The following is a 7,500-nucleotide window of genomic DNA, read 5'->3' on the forward strand; positions in this document are numbered from 1 at the left end:
TTCCTGTGCGCCTTTCTTAGTTTACCTGGTATATTTTTTGGCACTATTAATCTACCTCGGCTTGCTCTTTCTGATATTTTTAGCTCCATGATGTTTTCAGTAATTCCTTCTATTTGCTTCCATGCTTGTATTATCATGTAGCGTTCTCTTCTCCTTTCTAGACTGAATAGTTTTAAAAATTTCAGTCTTTCCCAGTAGTCAAGGTCCTTAACTTCTTCTATTCTAGCAGTATAGGGACCTTTGTACACTCTCTATTTGCGCAATATCCTTTTGGTAGTGTGGGTACCAATATCACATTGCAGTACTCGAGTGTACTACGTACATAAGTTTTGTAAAGCATAATCATGTGTTCAGCTTTCCTTGTTTTAAAGTGTCTGAATAACCATTCCCATTTTTGCTTTACATTTAGCCAACAGTGTTGCTATTTGGTCGTTGCATAACATATTCCTATTTTAACATTACACCAAGGTCTTTAATTGCTTCCTTGTTTGTGATTGTCTCATTATTAGGTCCCTTGTATGCATATACCATTCCTTCTCTGTTTCCATAATTTATTGATTCGAATTTATCGGAGTTAAATACCATCCTATTTATCTCCGCCCATTCATATATTTTGTTTAGATCTCTTTGTAGTGAGTTCCTATCTTCATCACAAGTAATTTCTCTACTTATTCTTGTGTCATCGGCGAAACTTCTCACTACGGAGTTTTTCAACATCACAGTCTATGTCTGAGATCATAATAACAAACAGCAGTGCAGCTAATACCGTACCTTGTGGCACACCAGATATTACCTGGGCTTCATCTGATTTCTCGTCATTTGCAACCACTATCTGTTTTCTGTTTTGCAGGAATTCTTTTACCCATTTTCCTATCTTTCCCACAATATTATGCTTTCTCATTTTTTTTCTCCAATATGTTATGGTCTACCTTGTCAAAGGTTTTTGCAAAATCTAGATAGATCACATCTGTGTCTTTTTCATTTATCATATTTTTGTATATGTTTTCATAGTGTGCTATCAGTTGGGTCTGTGTACTTTTTCCAGGCACGAAACCGTGTTGACCCATATTAAACAAATTATTTTTAACCAAATGGTTCATTATTTTCTTTTTTATTACCCTCTCATACACTTTCATAATATGTGATGTTAGACTAACAGGTCTATAATTGCTTACCTCTAGTCTTGATCCACTTTTGAAGATAGGGGTTATATAAGCTAATTTATGTTTAACATATATCTCGCTCATATCTACACTTAGTCTTAGCAGTATTGCAAGCGGCTTCGCGATAGTGTTTGCAGTTTTTTTAACAAAATCGCTGGAACTCCATCTGGTCCGGCTGCCGATCCATTTTTAATTTCGTTTATAGCCGTGACAATATCTGCTTCATTAATATCTATATCCGTTAGATATTCAACATTTTCTTCTCTCATTTCTGTTTCATTATTCTCATTCGATATTCTTGGTGTGAACTCACTCTTATATTTTTCTGCTAATATGTTGCATATTTCCTTTTTTTCATTCGTTAGCCGTCCTTCAATTCTTAGCGGGCCTATTTCTATTCTCCTCTTATTCATCTTTTTTGCATAGGAGTAAAGTACTTTGGGGTTTCTTTTGATATTTTGAAGTGTCCTTTCTTCTAAGTCCCTTTTTTCATTTTCTTTCGACTGTATAATCTTTTGTTCTGCACTTTCTATCTTACATTTTATTTCCCTCATTTTCCACACATTTTTTTCTTTTGCAAGATTTTTCTTCCACTTTCTAATTTTCTGAAATAAGGTCCTTCTGTCTCTTGATATGCACGTCTTTTGTTTATTGTTTTTTTTTTTCGGTACATATTTTTCAACAATTTTCTCCAGTATGTTGTACAGTATGTCCGTATTCACCTGTATATTATCACTTACAAATACATTTTCCATTCTTTATTCAGTTCTTCATTTATTTCTGACCATTTTATATTCTTACTGTAAAAATTATATTTTCCATATCCTTCCCAAAGTTTTGTGCTTTTATTAATTCTGCGATCACTTGCTTTGGAATGGACTATCAATTCTATGACATTGTGGTCTGAAATTCCCGTGTTATACACTATTATTTCTTTAACATAATTCACCTCATTCACAAATACTAGATCTAGGACATTTTCCTTTCTTGTTGGAATGTGGTTTATTTGTTGCATATTATGTTCTAATAGCATATCTTGAAGCTTTTCAAATTGAGAGAGAGAGAGAGAGAGAGAGAGAGAGAGAGAGAGAGAGAGAGAGAGAGAGAGAGAGAGAGAGAGAGAGAGAGAGAGAGAGAAATTATAGAATTGAATATACAACATTCTCATGTTTATATTGCACATTTATCAAATACATACACACACCCAGAGAGAGAGAGAGAGAGAGAGAGAGAGAGAGAGAGAGAGAGAGAGAGAGAGAGAGAGAGAGAGAGAGAGAGAGAGAGAGACCAAATACATTTGCGGGATCACAAACCCATCGCGTTCGTTCGAACACTCACCTTTGTTAAATGATCGTAGCTTGAAGAGCCATTAAGACCTCTTGGTAAAAATTGCCCCCAAGAAAATGAGCTCCAACCTCTTGAGATGGAGGAGGAGGAGGAGGGGAAGGGGGTGGAGCCCGAGAGAGATCGAACCCAAATATGAGAGAAGAGACGGGGAAAATCTATAACTCCTGAGCGCCCATACAAAAGCTCCTAAGAAGTGGCGAGGCTGAAGAGAGAAAAGTTAGGGCGATATGAAGTAGAGAAAAGGGTTTGCCATTTATATGCTGCACGCGCGCAAGCACGATCTTGCACACACGTACACACACGAGCATACCTTTGTTTTCCACGTTAACTAATTTCTCCATAATGTTGTTGTTTCATATCAGCATTCTTATAGAAATGGTCTGAGAGCTAACAAAAATCCCTTGAGAAAAGGGTTGGGTTTATGAAGTTGACAACACCCCTTCAACATTGTGTCAGGTTAAATCGTTTTTTGCGACAGGGTACATCTGCAAATTTCCCTTGAAAATAGGATTGCGTTGAACCTTCGCAGGGTAAAGGCGGAGTAAAAAGCATCCCTTGAAAAATGGGTTAGGTTGAAACGCTCGTTGGACATAAGCACCGTTGCCAATTTCGTTTATAAAGAGAGATTGCGTTGAATCCAGCTCCTGTAAAAAGGGAGTTAAAACTTTCATTGAAAAGTGGGATAGCTTGACTTGATAACCCTATCGGGAAACTACCCTCTTGCTTGAGGGTACACTCGGCTCATTATTCTATCTAAAACTCTGTTTTGTTAAAGTTATAGTTTATATAGGAAATATATATTTTGATGTTACTGTTCTTAAAATATTTTATTTTTCCTTGTTTCCTTTCCTCAGTGGGTTATTTTTTCTGTTGGGGCCCCTTGGCTTACAGCATCCTGCCTTTCCAACTAGGGTTGAAGCTTGGCAAGTAATAATAATAATAATAATAATAATAATAATAATAATAATAATAATAATATAATCTAATTTTTACACTAATATGAGGTTTATCATCAGTATACTAACCTTACAGTATATACACACTGCCTAATTCACCCAAGATTCTGCACCAACCTTCTGATCAAAAACCTAGTCTAATGGTCTATATGAAAAATCTTATAAAAGTTTTTATATGTCATAAAAAGTTTTTTATGCTGGCGTTCTGATAGAGATGCGTCACCTGGAAAATCACTAAAAGCACAACTTTCTAATGCGAGTCAAAATGTCGATAATTGAACGTGTATTCAAAACCTAACTTTTCACATATAATGTCCTTCCACTAAATTGAAATAACGTTAAAACAACTTAGTCATTGAAATAATCTAACAATGAAATAACATAACATTAAAATAACTTGTAATTGAAATTACCTGACACTGAAATAACATAGCATTAAAATAACTTGTCATTGAAATTACCTAACACTGAAATAACTTAACATTAAAATAGCTTTTCATTGAAATAACCTAACAGTGGAATAACATAACGTTAAAATAACTTGGCCTTGAAATAACGTTACACTGAAATAACATAACATTAAACTAACTAGGCCTTAAAATAACGTAGCACTGAAATAACATAACATTAAACTAACTTGGCCTTCAAATAACGTAACACTGAAATAACCTAACATTAAAATAACATTGAAATAACCTAATATTTCATCTATAATGTACGTATATCAATTATTGATAATTGGCCTAACAAAAGAAGGAAAACGAACATAACCCGAAAAGTAAATCAATTAAGAATAATTGCACATTCGATGAGTTTAATCGAGCGTGGGCGAAAGTAGTAACATCAGACCGTAAACATGAAATATTTCTCCATTGGCTAAATAATGGCTGTGAAACTCCAGCATTATAAAGGTACAGTACGCGTAAAACAGTGGGATTGAACGCTATATGTCAGGAATTAGTCGTACAAATCATGTGATTTTTCATCCTGTTTCGCTCCACGAACCAAACCAGACATTTAGCATCAAATGGGGACACAAATTCCCAATAAAATTTCTTCGAAAAAAAAAAAATTTGTAACATTAATGAAAATCAAACACTTCATTATCGAAACTCCTTCGAAATACGAGACTCAAGATTTTGTGATAATATGATTATAAATTTGAAATCCTTTATGTTCTTAAATGTTTTAATTTGGTTGATCATTACTTCTCTTGTAGTTTTCTTTATTTCCTTGTTTCCTTACCTCACTGGGCTATTTTCCCCTGTTGAAACCCTTCGGCTTAAAGCATCCTGGTTTTCCAACTAGGGTTGTAGATTAGCTAAAAATAATAATAATAATAATAATAATAATTTCCCCTGTTGAAACCCTTCGGCTTAAAGCATCCTGGTTTTCCAACTAGGGTTGTAGCTTAGCTAAAAATAATAATAATAATAATAATAATAATTTCCCCTGTTGAAACCCTTCGGCTTAAAGCATCCTGGTTTTCCAACTAGGGTTGTAGCTTAGATAATAATAATAATAATAATAATAATAATAATAATAATAATAATAATAATAATAATAATAATAATAAATTAACAGTTCTCATCCCTTGCATTCCAGATGGCGGAAGAAGGCAAGAATAGTCTGGTTGGAATCAAGCAGACTTGGTCTTCTAGCGGTCGTTGCCTGGGCTGGATTTGGCGTGTTATGCTGCTGTTCCATTTACTTCCAACAGAGACAGGAGCACAGTACACTGGTGAGTTTATTCTACCATTCACACTTTTACCTTTCCGGTTTAGTTAGTTCATTTAATTATTCGCCATTTACTTCTGCAAAGAAGTCATTAACTCACTCAGTGTTTACTTTAACGGTAAGGCCATATAATTATGCTGTTTATTTACCCCTGTGAGATCACTCAATGGTCAACGTCTATTTCTTCACTGAGTTTTCTCAATTATTACCCAATTACGTGTGCGGTAAGTTTATCTACCCATTTCCAATTTACTTTTTCACTGAGTACATTAAATTATTCACCATAATTTAGTTTTTCGCTGGTTAAAACCATTTGGATTTTTCCGTTAATTGAATGATTCAACATTATTTTCCCCATGACTGGCTGCTTAGGTGCGTTATGAATATCAAATATGATGGCTACATAACGAGCTTTTTAAATATGGTTGATTAATCTGTAACTAAAGTATATTATCTATCCGTTTTGTGCATCATAATTTATGCTCGTCATAAAAAGTTTATATTTCCACTTGAATGATGAAAAATTTATATTTGAGATATCCTCATCGTTGTAATGTTGGTAATAAAAAGTGTTGTAATTGATTCAAGTTACCAGGCGTCATAAACGTAAGATTATGAGAGCTGGGCGGGGGGCGGGGGGCGTTATAGTATGACCTGTTTAGAACTGTGTACACTACGGGCTGCAAGATTGCAAGAGCCCGTGTCCGTGTCTGGCCAAAAGGACCAGGCAATCTTCAACAACAACAACAACAACAGCAACTGTGTACATTGTGCAGCTTATTGTAGTAAATTAAAATATGTCATGAGTTCCCCCTTGTCTTTATTGGAAATTCCCTGTTTGGCGATCTACTGGACTGAAGTTCAAATCCCGATCAAGCTAGATAGTTTATTGTAGTGTTTGCAACCTCACCATCATTGTGAGCAAAGGATGGGGGTTTCGGGGCCTATAGGTCTACCTGCTGAGTCATCAGCAGCCATTACTTGACCCTCCTTGGTCTTAACTTGAGCAGAGAGAGGTCTTGGGCGCTGATCATACATATATATATATATATATATATATATATATATATATATATATATATATATATATATATATATATATGTATATATATATATATATACATATATATATATATATATATGTATATATATACATATATATATATATATATATATATATATATATGTATATATATACATATATATATATATATATATATATATATATATATATATGTATATATATATATATATATATATATATATATATATATATATATATATATATATATATATATATATATATATATATATATATGCAGAGGCAAGGGACAGTAACAATGCTGTAGCTAGCAGGGTAATGCCCTAGAGACTGACAATATATATATATATATATATATATATATATATATATATATATATATATATATATATATATATATATATATATATATATATAGTCAGTCTCTAGGGCATTATCCTGCTAGCTACAGCATTGTTACTGTCCCTTGCCTCTGCCATTCCTGAGCGCAATATAAACCTTTAAACGTTAAAATTGTTCAATTTCTCCAACTTCAACTTACATATTATTTTAGGCAGTTTCGCAGAATGCAATATTAACAACAACAAAATTAATAATACTAAGCGACACTTTACATATGGAAATAATTATGATAATTTGAATACTATTGTAACTAATAAAAGCAATAACACTGATGATAATAACGGTAACAAATATGATAATAACAAGTCATGTAAGGCTAATAAGAATGATATCTTAGTTTCATTAAGAGAGAGAGAGAGAGAGAGAGAGAGAGAGAGAGAGAGAGAGAGAGAGAGAGAGAGAGAGAGAGAGAGAGAGAAACTTTAAATGCAATTACATTTCACAGAAAAAACTATTTTCTATACCATTTCGAACAAGAATACGAGATCAGCAGAAAGTTATTTTAAGTGCATAAAAGCAAATATTGACCTTTGACCCCCTTCGAGCTAAGAATACACAGCCCAAACTATCAAAATCATTCCACGAAATCTCCTCTTCACTCGTGACCTGGGAGGAATTCGGCTCTTTCCGAGCACAATGAAATAAAAACGGTAAAATAAAAGCTAGGAAAAAATTACCCAAGGATTTAGAGCACCGTAAGTGTTCATGAGTATATGACAGAGTGCGTGATATGTAATAAAGTGATTACTCGCGTATTATCATAATATAAAATTTATCCTTTATTAGAGGCTTGCATTGACACTAAAGTTCCGGGGTGGAGTTAGGTTAGGGGTAGCCAAAGAGCACTTATGGG

At 33.7% G+C, this 7,500-nt stretch overlaps 1 long non-coding RNA gene and 1 pseudogene across 1 annotated transcript in view; one reads left to right on the plus strand and one right to left on the minus strand.

The window, feature by feature from the left end:
- The window catches only part of LOC137625868 (uncharacterized), a 469,270-nt gene that overhangs the window by 337,477 nt on the left and 124,293 nt on the right, over positions 1 to 7,500 (minus strand). The window lies entirely within an intron of this gene.
- Positions 1 to 7,500, plus strand: part of LOC137626079 (lachesin-like) — a 197,893-nt pseudogene that overhangs the window by 118,954 nt on the left and 71,439 nt on the right.

The sequence above is a fragment of the Palaemon carinicauda genome, chromosome 33 (assembly GCF_036898095.1).
Source record: "Palaemon carinicauda isolate YSFRI2023 chromosome 33, ASM3689809v2, whole genome shotgun sequence".
Lineage (NCBI taxonomy): Eukaryota > Metazoa > Arthropoda > Malacostraca > Decapoda > Palaemonidae > Palaemon > Palaemon carinicauda.